This window comes from Emydura macquarii, unplaced genomic scaffold (assembly GCF_026122565.2).
Source record: "Emydura macquarii macquarii isolate MOO-44397 ecotype Brisbane River unplaced genomic scaffold, CSIRO-AGI_Emac_v2 contig_629, whole genome shotgun sequence".
Classification (NCBI taxonomy): domain Eukaryota; kingdom Metazoa; phylum Chordata; order Testudines; family Chelidae; genus Emydura; species Emydura macquarii.
In genome coordinates, this window is record NW_027130766.1 from 3,285,492 (window position 1) to 3,301,852 (window position 16,361).

Consider the following 16,361-nt stretch of genomic DNA (forward strand, 5'->3'; position numbering starts at 1 on the left):
ACAGGACAAGAGTGTCAACCGTTGGACGTTTCATACACCAACAGGGTAACCAAGACACAAGACTGTGATCTTGGATCCAAAGGAAAACTGACGACTCAAACAGTTCAACAGCAACCATTTTTAAATGGCTATTGGTCCCATCCTTGTATGACATGGAAATTATCACAGAGGCAAAGCCTTGAGAAGGGGCTGTCCAAACTTTACACAACTCCAAGGGCCAAACGGGTAACTTTACCAAGAACCCAAGGGCTAACTGCCTCATTGACACAGACACAGTAAGCCAAAACACACACACAGAATAAAGTTATCAGGCACCTACTGGCCAGCAACTGATATAGTGACCAGGAGAAAGGGGATACCAGCAACGTTCAGAGCAACACTCTGTGAGAACCCTTTCTACCTGCTAGCTATTGGAAGGGGTGGTGGCAGGGATTTTCACACTGGAGTACTTGGCCCTGGATCCTGCTCAGGGGCTCCGTCTTTTATACTGGCCACGGGCACGCGTGTTGCTATGCAAGAGAAGAGCACCTACCCTGTCCTCAGGAGAGCATGCAGACTCCATGTTAGAGCTCAAACCTATCCTTTCATTAGTAACCCACTAATCACCACCCGCTTTATTAACTCAAATACAACAAAGCATAAACCTGTGCCTAAGTTCCCCACCCAAGACTGGCTGTTTCTAGAGTTTCCCTCCAGGACCGTATCTACCCCCAGCTCCTTCTGACCACAAGAGACTCTCCTATCAGCCCCTCTCTATACCAAACTGATCTATTTGGAACCACCACCCAGCATAACTCAGCAGCCGTCATTTTGAATCTGAACACAGTGCTTTAGCACCAGAGCCTGGGTGACTCAGCTAAAGAGCTCTGTGCTCCTACACAGGGTCTGGGAGTTGGACACCTTGTTTCGGTGTTCAGTATGTTTGAAAGCCCACTCCCCAAAGTCCCCTCTGGGTATGGGAAAGGAAGAGGGATCTCTATCCATCTCCTCTAGCCCACAGCCTCCAGACCACAGTCACAGGGTGCGTCTCTCTCTTATTCTGCCCCTTGCCCAGCCTCCGAATCACAGGTCTTGAGCCCCAACTCAAATAAAGAATTCTCTCTTTCCCTCCCAGCTACTTGTGAATTATTAATGCTTTGCTTTTAATCAGTGAATGTTGTGTGTGTCCAATTTTGTTATGTGAAAGTGCAAATTAAACCAGCGTGAGCTGGATCGGAGTAGTTTCAGAAAACCGATCAAACAGAAATAGGATTTCCAAGGAAATGGGTTCTATCTCAATTATTCAATTAAACTGAAATGGCAGTGTCATGAATTAAAGTCAGCCTGAAAAGTTGTTCATAATTCACAAGCAACTTCCTTTTCATCTCCTTTGCATAGTTTTCAGAAAAGTGTTTTCAAGGAACTGTCAGATAAGTGAATATGAACGACTGCCTCATTAATTGTAGGCACTGTCTACAGTGCAGTGAACAGATATCTTGAAACTTCTTGTAATCTAGCTTGTCAAAGGACTAGAACAGACATGAAGATTCAGAGAAAGATTAATTGATTTCAAAGGAGTGAGGAGAGATGTTCAAAAGGAGACTGAAAACTAATAGTGCTTTAAAGAGATATTGTCATGGTGTTTTTCTCATTTTTTAAAATCATTTTTCTTCCTTATTATTGTTTAATAATCCCTCACAAGTTTGAAGCTTAGTTAGTTTTCCTTACTGATGGAAGACTCATGGATGCATGCCCACAAGTCTTGGTTTGTTAATTTAGGGTCACTCAGAAGTGCTGCATTCTTTGGAACACAAAGTGCTTAGTTTTGGCTGGCTCTTGAGAGCTGGGATGCACAAACTGGCGTTAGTGTCACATTGTTGGTGTATGCTAGATTTGTGCACGCTAGATTTGTGCACACCTGTTTGTTATTTTAGGATCACCCATGAGCAAGACAGTTGGGACTTCCCAAAGCAGTAAATCATTTTAATGCTGAGGGTGGCGGGGACAGGATGGACACGTCATTCAATTACTGCATGTTGCACGCTTCTGCCAAGGCCACAACCACAAGACTAGTATATGTTTCAAAGATGCACGGGCAGAAATTCAGAGGTAGCCTTGCCAATCACTAAAGAGGTTTCCCTTCTCTCTGTACCCGCTAAACAAACATAACAAGCTTTAAAAAACTCTAGCCACTTCATTTCCAGCTGCAACATAAGCTCTTCTGATCAGTTCCCCTAAATCACTGGCCAATTCTGAAACTCCGGCCTTTGGCACACAGGAGGTGAGAAACCACTCCATGCATGGGAACGGAGTGAAGAGAGGCACAAAGGATAACATTTTCAAAAGCACCGCGGTCACTTTAGTCAACAGGAATTCAGGTGCCTAACTGACATAGGTGCTTTTGAAAATTTTACCCAGAGTCAAGAGTGGAAGGAAGATAGAAGGAATGAAGTGGAGGAGGAAGAAATTAAGAGGTCTAGAGGGCAATGAAGTGCCAAGTATCAATTGGTGATTTGAGCCAACTCTGGAATAACTGTCCAAATAGAATAAAAAACTGGACTCAAAATGAGAAACCAGGGAACCATCAGAGAAAAGATCTCATTATATAAAACACACCAACATGGGAAAATTCTGACAGCTTGATGATTAAGGTTAGCACTTTGTAAATAATTTACACAGTATTATTGTTTTCTGAGAAAGAGGTCGGGGCATGTTTGTATACTGATGAGTTTCAGTTCAGACCTGGTTGAGTAGCTGCCTCCAAGCAGGACAGCAATAAATTCAGGACTAGATTTACTCAGTCACAACTGCCAACCCATGGTCAAGACAGCAAAAGTACATGGACTCAGAAGATGTCAAACTGACTGCCAAATAGGAAAATGTATCATCATGCCACTGAAACATCTTCCCTCTCCAAATCAAGACACATCCACAGATATGGCGCTCTCTAGATAATGAGAAATTGTTGTAAATTAGTTAATGAAAAGATTTCAGATACTCTGCAGTAGGACAATAATACCACCATCCAGCTCTTATATGGCACTTTTTATCAGTAGATCCCCATGATCTCCATTTTACAGGTGGGGAAGCTGAGGCACAGGGCAGGGAAGTGACTTGCCCAAGGTCATCCAGAAGGCCAGTGGCAGAGCCAGGAAAAGAACCCAGATCGCTTGAGTTCCAATTCAATGCTCTATCCCCTAGACCATGCTGCCTTAGTAGGGTGAGTAATTAAATATGCTGTTATTTCGTGTCTTGGTAATGTTACTGAACTAGTCAGTTAAATATCTCCCACTGCCCAGTTACGAACCTTAGCCACAATTCACAGACCATTCTTCATCTATGGATTGCACATTGATCTGGTGGTATTCAGTAAACATATGCAGTGATGACCCAATTCTTCATCTATGGATTGCACATTGATGAGGATAATGTGGTCAGGAGGATCCTCAAAAGATTGTGGTGCATCTGATGTACATCTGTAATGTGCTGTGCATATCTAGCACAACACCAGATTTACCTCTCTGGATGTCTGGGATTTAGAAAGAACAATGTGTGAATGGTGGAATTTATATGGAGCTTGAAAGCTGGGTCTGTCCTCAGGACAATATTACTGGAGTGAAATATTGTGGTTGGATTGAAAGTGCTCTGTGTTCGGACACCCTTCTTGCTGATGGGACGACTGTAAGGAACAGCACTGAAATAGACAGAAAAATAGGGAGACTTTTTGAGAGGGTTTAAAGGGGGTTTATGTCAGTGCAATCAGAATAAATTTAAATCCTGGGTCCAGGCTCTGTAGACCTGTCACACTCAGAATCCTGAAGACTAAGTTACTCAAATTGAGTTTCTAGATTACTCTCAGGTTTGAACTCATGGTGCTTGTTATAGCAATGGCATGTAATTCCCAAGGAACTCACTTTCAGGCCATTCTGGAAGAAGTGTAGTATCAATGGGAACGTTCCAGGCACCGGTGCTTGAATTGCAGCCAGAGAATGGAGTAGGATCTATTGTGGATATTTTCCTTGAGGCCAAAAGACTGGAGAGATTGCTCAAATCAATTCACATGCATTATTTATGTTAAAAAACCATGCAGCTAAGCTCAGTGTATTTGGTTCTGAATGCAGGATGGGCCCTTGAGATATTTTCTGACTAGAAGGGCTAGTGATAGGTCTGTCGCCAGATATACAAGCCCTAAAAGGCCAAAGTGAAGGTCTTTGTGCTCCATCATAGGTTTGACCTAAATTCTGCAATAAAGGGTTGGATTCTGCAGTGTTCCAGTGCAGGAGTCAGGAAATCCTGAGGGCGTTCCAGACACATTATTAAAAATAGAGGCTTTTATTGAATTGAATATGAAAATGAGTAACAGCACAGTATTCCTTAACCTCCTTCAGAATTGTGTAGAATCTCTCCTCAGCTGCAAGACTGAGAGCATGAGACGTGCCAGCTAATTGTATAGTACTGGGCCCTGCATCAGCAGAACCTGAACTAATGGGGAGTCAGGTGCTGAGAAGGAGAAATGCAATGCAAAGGGCTGTATTATACAGTGTAACAAGCACGTGAAAGGTTGCAGAGTCCAGCACGGTTTATAAAATAAAAGTTTATTAAACACAGACAAAAGCTGGAGATAGAAAGAATGGTCAACTAGATATATTTAATTGAAAAGAACTGATTAGGGATTTTCAAGCTTTCCAGTAATGTACAAAAAAATTGCTACAGGAATAAAATGAGATATTGCTAGAAACACAAGGAAGTTTCCACAACTGAAGTCACTGGATAACTGGTCAGTCAGGTAATTTTAAAGGGACTAAGTCGTCACCAGCTTTTCAGGGGATCAGCGGAAAATGTGCTTAATAAACTCAGCTAAGCTTCACACTCATGGCTGCCACCACCTGTTGGGCCTTTATTGTCCTGATCAGATCAGGCCGGAGAGGGAACTGGATGACATCACCACTTTATCAGGCTCAGCTGGATCCAGAACATCCTGCAGCATGAACCTCAGAACCCTGCAGTTACTGCCTTCCTAGGGTGGCATTTTCCTTCTCTGACTTTATTTCACCTCCTGTCTGTCTCTCTCTCTTTTTCCCTTCTGTCTAACCTGAATCTAGGTTAACCAGCCAAGACAAAGCCACCTTTTGTAACATTGCTGAAATTTTAAAAAAAGGCAAACTACAAGCAATGCTTGTAGCCAAATGCTGGGAAAGTTTGCCAGGTCTCAGAGTGGCTAAGACGACCCTGTGCTATGCTTGTCCTTTCTCACCAGTTCGTTGTAATTAACAAAAGCAGCTTTTTTCTCTCTCCTTGCAATTTATTTCAAATGTGTGTGTGTTTCAAAAGGTCTCCCTGTTTTAAAGAGAACAGGATTGCACTTCAACAACAATTCAATACCATCTAAACTGGCTCTTTTTCCAAAAAAAAACGTTAATACCATCTTTAACACCATCTAAGAGACTGACATGCAAGAATAGAAGGAATATGAAAAATTGTTAAAATGAACGCTTTACCTTATGTATCAAATGCTTTAACTATTCTTCCTTCTTTTCCTTGGTGCTTAATAGAAGGGTTTTAATGATGATTGTTACAATGGGAGTGAAACAAAGGATAACTTGACACAGAACTCAAAGCCATGCTTTTAATTTTACCTTTGGCTTAAAAATCAAGTGGCCTCCAGATTAAGGAATTGATCAGCGGGTTTCATGTGGTAGCAGAAAAGGAAGCACCAGAATCTTTCAAACCTCACTGTTTGTTGTTGTTGTTGCTCAGTTGGCTTTTTACAAGCAGAAAGAAGGATGCCCCTTTTGAGGAGATTTGCCCCTTCCGCCCAGATTTCTACAGAAAAGGCTTGCAGTTGTGGCTATATGCTTCGATTGCTACCGTCACTAACGTTGTTTGGTGATAAACACTGTACATCAGTAACTAACATTTCTTTGATACTGCTTTTGAAATATTTGGCTTTCGGCTGGACTCATATATGAGGATAAGACAAAAGTCGTAGCATTCTGGCTCCACCTGCCAGAATTTTTCACACAAGCTTCTGGCCTGCTATAGAAAGTCAGAGAAAGAAAGAAAAATCTCCCCTTTGTACACAAAAAAAGAGAGGAGGAGGATTTCACTACAGTTTTGAAAATATTTGATGTGGAAGGACAAGGTCTCAGAATTCACTCATACTTTGCATGTTCAGTTAAAAGCAGGCAACCCCACAAGATCTTTTAAACTGCACTACACAGATGTGCATGGCAAGTACTGTGTGTTAACCACAGCACATAGTATTTGCATCTGAGAGTCAGTCATGCAGCAATTTGTCTTGAGCAGCCACCCCTGGCTGCTAAGATTGGAAGAGAAGAGAAAGGAAGGAGAAATCTCTTATAAATGATTTGTCCCTTCCCCCCTTTAACATATTTTTTTTAAATTGCAGAAATATCCCTAACTATAACAACACTAGCATTCTCAGGTCCAACAGCAGTTGTGCAGCAGTAAAACTCATGAGATGGGAATGATTTAAGTGGTCAACTTGCAAGACAGCAAGAATGTATGATGGCCAGTATTTCTTCAACCTTTTAAACTTTGGTATAAAAACCCAGCTGAGTACTGATGCTCTCACTCACATTTATTTCACATCCAACCTTCATGTCCATCTCATCATGCTGCATAATAATTAATGTGAAGACGGGCTATAATTTCCCCCAGTGCAACCCTGAACATCTGAATTGGCAGGGGAATACAAAGAGAGCTTCATTACTCAGCACGGCTCAATACTGCCTCAGCACCCGACTTGTGCATTCTCAGTAACATATTTTGTTAGCAGAAAACAAATTACTCCCACCAGTTAACCTGCAGTTGACGCTAGACGTGGGAACATTTTGGCTCCCCACAACTCAACTGTCTGAATGTCTTATCAATTCTGTAAACATCAAATTGCAGTGATAACTTTCAGCTATAATTTGGACCTTGGTTAATTCTCAATCTGTAGGTGTCCTTAAAAGTTTCTGAATGAAGAACTACACTAGGAGATTTTAAATTGGAAGCAATACATATTGGGAAAGTACTTAAGTCTGCAATGTGTACATAAATGCACAAACACATTGCTTCCACCACCCACGACCCTGTTATCCCCAGAACCCAATCTCTACCTCAGGCAAAACCATCAGCACACATGGCAGAATCACTATTACAACAGGTGCAATTAAAGAGAGGGCCAAATTTATCCTAGATGTAATTCTACTGGAGTTACACCAGGATGAATCTAGCACACAGAGAGAGCTGGCAAGATGGCAATCAAAGCCTTGCCTGTTGCCACAAGAAATCTTGTCCCAAAATACAAAGATGCAGACCACAGTGTACAGTCGTACTCCCGTGACTGTAACCCGAAAGCGCTGCTTTACATACGGATATCCTTATATCCTGTAAGGAACCATCCAACACTCACCTGAGAAGAGAAACAGACCGCATTGCTCAGGCCTCTGTTGTGATGGGAGGCCGTATAAGTAACCTAGATAGACAGACAGACCTAGACAGACAGCCCCCACTCCTGCAAACTGTTACGCAGGTCCTTAATTTTAAACATGGGAGTAAAGCTATTGTTTTCAAAGGGACTAGCAGTCACATGCTAAAAGCATGAGTTTGCAGGATCAGGCTCCAGATGAGCTAAGGCATCTTCATCTCTGACATCTGATTCTACAAATGCCAGAGTATGCAAATCATTGTTTGCGATTAGTATGTGTAGCTCCCGAACTAAAGATTTACCCTGAACATCTCTATTACCAGGACACCTCATGTACATAACAAAATTAATGTTATTATGGGGGGGATGAAATCCTTCCAACCTGCCTCCGGGGTGTTCGTGACTGAAGACATTTGGTACAGCACTCCAGCGTTCTGCTTCAGCAAAAGTCTATTTTACCTTAGCTTGCAAATTAAACAGGCAGGAGGAAGAAATTGCTTTTCTAAGGGATTATTTTGCCTAAAGAAACGAAAACAGACATCCATCCAGTCACACTGCTGGCTGCTGTTTTCTCCCCTATTCACCATGTGGAGTAATTATCGAAGATGTCCCTCTTATGACTCCCAAAGATAAGTAGCCTAATAACATTCACCAATAAAAGGAGTCCCATCAGGTCTCATCTGCTCTGAGGATATTTGCAATCTAGCAAGACCAGGCATTCCAGCAAGACCAGAGAGGTTTTCTTGCTTGTGGTTTTTGCCATGTCCTTATTAACCTATGTTCCAAAACGACCTGCAAGTGCTCATTTCATGCTTGAGGGGGTAGCACAACACAAAACCCACCACCCTAGGAGAAATGGATAAGCTTAAGAGAGTAGGGATAGCTCCATAGCTTAGGGTATGTCTACACAGCATTTTGGACCCAGCAGGAGTGAGCCTCCCACCCCACGCCACAACTTCAAAGTGCTGTCTACACAACTCTTTTCGAGGACTAACCCACACCCCACTAAGCCCAAGCCTGTAAACCTGGACTGTGACGTTCACGCCCTCTCAGTCCAAAATACTGTGTAGACATACCCTTGGAGACTTGATCATGCACAGCGTGGATCTCCAATGCCATTCCCTGTTTTCGGTAGCTATACAAAAATCAGCCATGCACCTTTTTCCCAAAGGGCAGGTCAGCATGCGACTGGCTGAAAAATGCCTCCAAACACGTAGTTTAGAAGCATCACAAGACGCCAACAAGCGAAGCCTTGGATGACTCCCAGCACTGCAGTGTTAAAACAGACCATCTAGCTGACCAGGGACAGAGAGAGTTTGTGGCCGTTTTCAGCCTTCAATCCCAATGTCCCAATTCTCAGGAACGTAACTTTGATAAGGAGCAGAGTAAGCTGACACCCAGAGCGCTGAATATGGAACCTGTGACTTTTCAGTGGGCATTAGCCCCTTGAACGCAATCCTGCTATTAGTCTTTATGCTTACACTACAGGGAGTTGTCTTCACTTTGCACTACAATTATGCAGCACTGCTGTGTGCTATTGGCCATATCAGACACCAGCGATGGCTGCATTTGTGATAGGTAAAGCTACGCCATGTAAAATTTGTAGAGAGTTTTGAGACATTTTGGGACAAGAGGGAGAATTTTCTCCTTCTTCAAAGTCTTGTATACCAGCCCAGGTGAAGGCAGCTCCTCCTGCTGGAGATGAACAATTGAAGGCTGACAGCATATGAGGTTATAACATCACAAGTCTTAGCGTTGGTCTCCATCTGCTGGTTGGGGGGAGCTAAAACCCACACATCTGGAATGCTACAGAAGATGCTACTGACAGCTGGTCAGGAATTTTTTGATGAAAACGTCCTTTTGATGGAAAATGCTGATTTATCAACACCAAAGAGATTTTCAGGCATGGATCAGTTTCAACTCAACTTTAATCAAGGTTTCGCAGGTCCAGAATGGAATTCCTGCTCCAAATCGGACAGACCCCAGCACCGCCAATCGCCTGATATCACAACACTCATCTGGGATGCGGGAGCCCTGACTCCATTTCCTGCTCTGAATCAGGCCCAGCAGGGACCAGAACCTCTAGCTCCCATATCCCAGGTGAGAGCCCTAAGCACAAAGCGAGGGGCAGTGGGTGAGGCGCCTTCCCCCTCCCCTCTGTGAAAGGTCTCAGTTTTGTCCTGCCACACAACGGGGAAAACATGCAATTCTCAAAAATTTTCACAGGATGGGAAAACTGTTTCCCACCTCGCGGTAGTGCTTGCTTATTATTTACTTTGATTTTAACTATTTTTCACTTCATTGTGCTGACAAACAATCCGTCTGCTTTATGGAGCAGGCAGTGTAGCTGAACGGCGTATGAAAAATTGCTTTAATATTTAATGCAGCTGCAATAATGTTTGAAGATATTAAATATTAAAGATTCCTAGCCTGACAGCCACAATGTAAGAAAAACTGCAATTATGCATGTTTTCAGATTCCATCTGGAGTGGAAAGTGTAAGATGAGCAGGGAGGATGCTGAAGTCTAACCATGTGAGTGAATTCTTGGAGCAAGGATAACATTTAAGATGCCTTCCCAGGGTTGGCTTTATATATATATATATATATATATATATATATATATATATATTACAATAATTTGGGCTGTTTTAACATGGCTAGGAATCCACACAATATATCTGTTCAGACTGTCACACAATCCTGGCACCACACTCTAACTGGAAGTTGCACACACCTGAAGAGCTACAGGCCAAGGGGCTTGAAAACCACTCGACCGCTCACAGAGATCACCTGTCCAGTTTAACGAATGCAGTAGCGGTGTCCTAAATCTAGAAGCACAGCTCCACTGCTGCCACCGTTGTGTGGGTGGGAGAGCAAATACCAGCAAGGTGGCTAGGTACTGCCATTAGTAATGGGGGGGGGGGGGGTCGCACGCCCCCACACACATCCACAATTCCTTATCTAGCAGGAAGCACAGACGCAACTACCTTAAAGCGTTTTAGAGAGACCGCTGAACTGAGCAGCTACGGCCACCTAGTAGGATTTTGTCCATGTGCATCAAGGAGGAGGTAGGGGAGGAATTCCATGTTTCTGTACATTCCCTTCCTCCCCTACTTAAGCACTATGGTGCGGTTCTGCCAAAGGCAACTTTTGCAAGTGACTGAATGCTCAAGGTGCAGAACTGGGTGGCCACTGATCACATGGCCACGTTGCACATCTCCTCAGAGGAAGTGTATCACTTTTCTAACTGGAATGCCACTGGTGCACTAAAGGAATAGGCCTCGAAATGTCAAAGAGGAATAGGAAGGCTCTTTGGGAATGTCTGAGGTGCATGAGCCAATCGGGTGCACCTTGGAACAGACATTTAGACGCTTTCTTGCCTTGCACAGCTGGGTGCTACCATATGAACAGGGCCTTGGACTTACAAAGGTTTCATCTGCTCAGATTTACCTGGAGGACCCTGCGTACGTCAAGTGTGTGCTAAAGATCCTCGCTGGGGTGTGACGGCTTAGGGAAGAAAGACAGAAGGACTATTTCTCGAGAGCTGTGAAACGGGGTGTTAACTTTTGGGATGAACGCTGGGCCAGGTCCAAAGGATCATCGTGTCAGAACTGAATGTGCAATACTGAGGAGCCCCATCAATAGACTTTCTGAATACAAAACCCACTGGCAGACAGAACCACCAGAAAACCCCCTGTAGTGGCTAATGAGTACCAAGAAACCACCCACCCCAGACACCTGATTTAGCTCTGGCTGCGCTTTCAGCAATAGCCCCAGTGGTAAGTAAATGATAAAGGGAAGTGCTGTCGAAGGTTGGAAACAGGGCTGTATTTTCTTTCTGAGGGCTCGTCTACACTTACAGGGCTACAGGGGTGCAGCCATAGCACTCAGTGAAGATACTATCTACGCCGCTGGGATTGCAGCTCCCGTCAGCATAAGTACTCCACCTCCCCGGGAGGCGATAGCTATGTTCAGAGGAGAAGCCCTGCTGTCAGTAGAGTGCTGTCTAGACCAGGATAACTAGAGCCCTGCAAAGTCATGGACATCCATGGACCCTGTTTGCAGATCACAGATTGGATGTGGATCCAAATTTTGTATCAGCCTAGGTCTCTAAGTATAACCACATCATTCAGGGTGTGAATTTTCCCCACCCCTGAGCAACATAGTTAGACCAACATTAAGTTGCTAGGGTGGACCAAGCCTGAGTTTCTAACTGGCCCCAATATCAGAGGCTACAGCTGACTTCCTATGGGAGTCTATTCAGAGGACAGACCATTGAGTCTGCCTGCTGCTCCTATGGAAGGAAACCAAATCATCAAATGGCTGCACCCACTTTTTAGTAGGCAGGCTCAGCTGGCTCTCCTATGAGACACCTTAGCTCTAAGTGCTGCTATTTTAGTGCAAGTCCATCATCTCTCCAGCATAAACCCAGCCACCAAGGGGAAGTGAACCACTCAGACTCATAATTAAGACCTGCACTTTAATCAAATGCAATAATGGGGCAGAGGGAGAATCAGAACAATTCATAACAGGTATTTTATATTAGGAAGAACCTGGGACAATCGGTAATAAGTCAAGCCTTGTGTGCCCTAATGGAACATTATCCCTGTATCCACCACTCACTTCATGAAGGCTTAATTTGGAGAAGAGACATTTCTAGATGCTATTTGCTTCATTTTTGCAGCAATTAATTGCCCAGTATGAGTTTGTGATTTGCGTGAACTAAAACCAGAATTTGCATCCTGGATATTCTAGCTTACCTATATTCTAAAGCATAGCAAACAACAGCAGGTCATTCTCAACATTTATAAGACACACGCACACTACGATTTTATTGCATAGAAAAATCTTATGAAAGCATCTTAGGTGATTAACAGTTAAATACAGTGATCAATTTGAATAGAAAAAACACAGAAGGTAAAAGGTGAAGAAAAAAATATGGTTTTCAACAGATGCTGAATTATATGGATTGTCAATGAGTTGGAGAAATGTAGGCTACAGGTGCTGCAGAAAAGCCGTGAGAGCAGCAGTGGGACTGGATGGAGGGGTAGAGAAGAGCTCTGTGCTAGATGAGGCAGGGGAGCTGAGGTAGGGTAACAGAGTGGGAAAGTCACTGAGCTAGGTTACAATTTGATCAATTTATCAATGGAATAAATGAGTAAGGAGGGCCATCAAAGAACAGAGACACAGACAGCAGGATCCCACTTCAGCGTATGCATGCCTAACTAATAATTTAGGCTGACGAGGATCATCAGAAGCTGTATTTGCTCCTTTATTATTTTTAGTAACAAGAGGACCCCATCCAAATCAGACCAAGGCACAGGCCAAGAAGGAAACGAAGAATGAATGGCGAGCTAGTAAGTTTTGTATTTACACTATGTCCTTACGGATCTAAGATTAAGCATGTCCTATCGTTGCAGCTGGTCCTTCCTTTGAGTTTAAGCTACTCAGATGAGCAGGCAATTGAAGATGATAATCCTTGGCCTGCATAGTTGTCTATTTTATAGATCCTGACTAGCAGAATTACTACAAAGCAGAAATAAGAAGCAGGACCATAGAGTAATCTACAGGGAAAGAAAACAGACCAGAAGCTCAGCCAATAAAAGTGCCATTCACTAGATAAAGGAAAGCTGCTTTGTTCTTTGATTGTAGGCCTCATGCTCCAAGAGGCTGATTACCCTCATCTCTCCCTGCAATCAATGCAAAAGAGAGCATTGTAAGCACCTTAAAGGATCAGACCCTTAGAGGTGGATTAAAAGCTTTTATTAAATGAAGTTTGAAAGGACAGACTCCATGCAGCATTCCCCCCACAGACGGGAAAGTTATTTAACCACAATTGATAAATACCATTGTAGGAGTTCCAGAGACTATGTTGGGAGGGGGTGTGGGTGGTAAATGTCTTAGGAGAAAGAAGCCTGCAGTAACAAGCACATCTGGGTGAGCAGTGGTCCGGATTTTATAGGGACAGTCATGGTATTCAGGGCTTTTTCTTATATAGACGCTTATCACTCCCCTCCCCTGTCCCCATTTTTCACACTTGCAGTCTGGTCACCCTAACCCCACCCATGTTAACCAACAACTTTATAAGAGTCCTAAAACTTTTTATGATGGTTTTCTGGCACACACTCATTTCTACTAAGCAAGCTGCTGGTTCCTTAAGGCAAGTTTCACTGTAGACTGTGCCCTCAGACATACAAAATTAACACCATCTTAAAGGTGAGGTTTTAACGACAGAGGATACCAAGAGGAAGGCACCTTAAAAGAATGGAATTTTTAAAAAATGAAACACCTGAAAACAGGCAATGGAAAGTTAAGGTTACAGTTCAATCATGTCCCCAAAAACACTGCATGATCTAGAAACAGGGTCAGTTCAATCATATCTACTCCTCTTCTTAGCCCAGCTCCCAGGGCATCTTCCTATACAAGACAGATATAGGTATGGAGTCTAGTTGACATGTTAAAATACTAGATATTTGGATGATTCAGTCAGGAATCCTGTTACCGACAGCCAACTTAGGCATGTACATTTTGATACTTCTACCATCTTCAAGGGAAAGTAACATGAGCTGTTCACACAGAAGGTACTTTAAAGGGGGCTTATTAACTTTGAAAAGAAATGTGGCCAATGAGGTCTTAGACCAAACTGATTTTGTAATTTTAATTTTTTAAAATGGTCATTTTAATGTTTTTACCTTACCAAAAAAACTGACACTGGGTTTGAATATATAAAAAATAGGCTTTCAACTAAAAACAATTTTGCATGCATTTCATTCAGCATGTGGCCTAGCTGCAGTTGGCACAATGAAAATCATATCACCCAGAGCTTCTGCATACGAAGGAAGAGGCAAGTGTATACTAAAGCAACAGACAACAGGATCAGAGTGAATTTAGAACTTCCTTATGTTTGTATATTCAAGCCAGATCCTCAATATTACTGGATGGGCGTATTTTAAAATACGAGAAAGTAGGAGAGGAAATTTTTTATTTGATCAACTTCTGCTGGTCAAAGAGACAAGCTTTTTGAATTCCACACAGCTCCTCTTCAGGTAGCTATTTAAAATAGCTACATATCCTGCAATCAGACTAAGGATTTTTATCCCCGTAAGCACTAAATTCAGCTCTGCTGTCATGCATGCTGTATGTATGAAAGAGCAGACTGCTTTAGGAGCCTTACTTCCAGCTTAAAATACTGTTTTCCCCATGTCTCAAGTTACAGAGGATCCATTCGTGCTGTGCGTAGGGTCACAGACTTTTCCCAATATCAACAAGCAATGGCTGGAATAAATTGGTTCTTGGAGGCTTCAGAAAGAGCTCCTTTATTAGTCGTAGCACAGCAGCACAGATGCAGACTGTTTAGTGTCAGAAGAACCCCACATCCATGGAATTTTGTTTTCCCACGATAAGAAACAAGGGGTAAATGTAGTGCTGGTGAAAGATGCCTGGTTCCATCCTCCGAACAGACATGGCATGAGCAGCAGTCCCCCCGCCTGTATTCTGACTGCATGCTTTCCATGGGTTACGAAGGGACCAATGCCAGGGATAAAGAGAGAGAGAGAGAGAGAGAGAGAGAGAGAGAGAGAGAGAGAGAGAGAGAGAGAGAGTTCAGTTCTTGGTCTCTCTGCTATGACTGTCAATACTGGATCTTTTAAAACCAACTGGGATAGCAGCTTTTGTGATGAAGATGCCTGTAAACTAGGAATGGAGCGAGACTCACCAAACTCATTCCACTGAACAGCCATCAGATGGTATGGCTGCAGTTTCATCTAGGGTATACATATAGCTTTTACCTGTTAATGAGGACTTCTCAGCACTGGTCTGTTTCAGACCATTCTGTCACCATCATCAGGGAAATAAGTGTTTTTGCTCAGAAGTGCAAGTGATCATGCTGCTTAGTTGAGTGTGAAAAATGTGGAAGAGGATCTGCAGGGAAAAATATGCAAGATCCCAGTAATTTAATGCATGAATGGAGATGCCTGTTATTAAAAGTTACTTCTATAAAATCTAAACTAAGGAGCAAAATAACTCACCAGGATATTCAGACAGTGGGTGAAATTATGTTCCCAAAAACAAACAACCCACACACTTTAAAAGAAGACAAACTACTTGTAGATAAATTCTGCCCTTGGATGCAATGAAATCAGTCAAAACTATAAATACACATCTAAAGGTGGAATTTGGCCTTTCCGTTCCAGGGTCAGACTCTTAAATCCACACAAAAAAATTCAGAGTAAGAGCATGAGAATACAGACCAGCACTAACACCCTTAACTCCTCTTGTCATGTTCATAACTAGAGTCTGAAGGTAAGAAAATGTTTAGCACTGATATAGTGCTTTTCATCCACAGATCTCAGAGTTTTACAAAGATGAGCCAACATTACTGAAGGAACACTGTCCACCTAATTTTTATTTAGGTAATTTTTTAAAAATTCTGTTTCCGATAAAGCATCATTTAAATAATATGCCCTGAAATATTTAAATAATTCCTTTTTAAAAGATAAAAAAGGCTTTTCTGCTGCTCTACTGATGTACACAAGGTCTTTTCAGCAAGGGGAAAAACACAAAAAGGGAGGGGGAAATTGAACCATAAACAGAGTGCTACCCTACACAAAATAAATGGAGCTCTATAGAAATAATAGTTTTTCTCTAATCTGAGCTCTAGTAATATTTGGTTACTTGTGACACACTCAGAAGTGTGATTTTAAAATTGAGTGCGCTCTTTTAACCCTATATGATGCGTGTTCATAATACAGAAACCACAGCAGGAATCTGTGTCCTTTTAAAGGCTACAAAACCCAACTCACCTTAAATATTTCATCTGTCGCCATTTTGCTTCCAAAACATTATGCGTACAGAGAACACACTCACCTTGAAATATGCAATTCAGGCCAGGAACAGTCAGTTGTCCAGAAATCCAGGACGAGCACAATTTTGGCTACTCCCTCCCTC

General features: G+C 42.6%; 1 protein-coding gene and 1 long non-coding RNA gene across 11 annotated transcripts in view; both read right to left on the reverse strand.

The window, feature by feature from the left end:
• The window catches only part of MAPT (microtubule associated protein tau), an 81,308-nt gene that overhangs the window by 47,738 nt on the left and 17,209 nt on the right, over nt 1–16,361 (reverse strand). Inside the window, exon 5 of one of the 10 annotated variants that reach the window (XR_010918506.1) lies at nt 12,901–13,105. The exons of the other annotated variants lie outside the window; for them this stretch is intronic. The gene's annotated coding sequence lies outside the window, so the exon portion shown is untranslated. Of the gene's footprint in view, nt 1–12,900; nt 13,106–16,361 lie in introns of those variants that run through there. 10 annotated transcript variants of the gene reach the window in all.
• On the reverse strand, nt 14,214–15,323 carry LOC137148347 (uncharacterized). Its single transcript, XR_010918507.1, has 2 exons — nt 15,203–15,323; nt 14,214–14,920 (listed from the first exon to the last, which is right to left on the reverse strand). It is a non-coding gene; the product is annotated as an uncharacterized lncRNA (long non-coding RNA).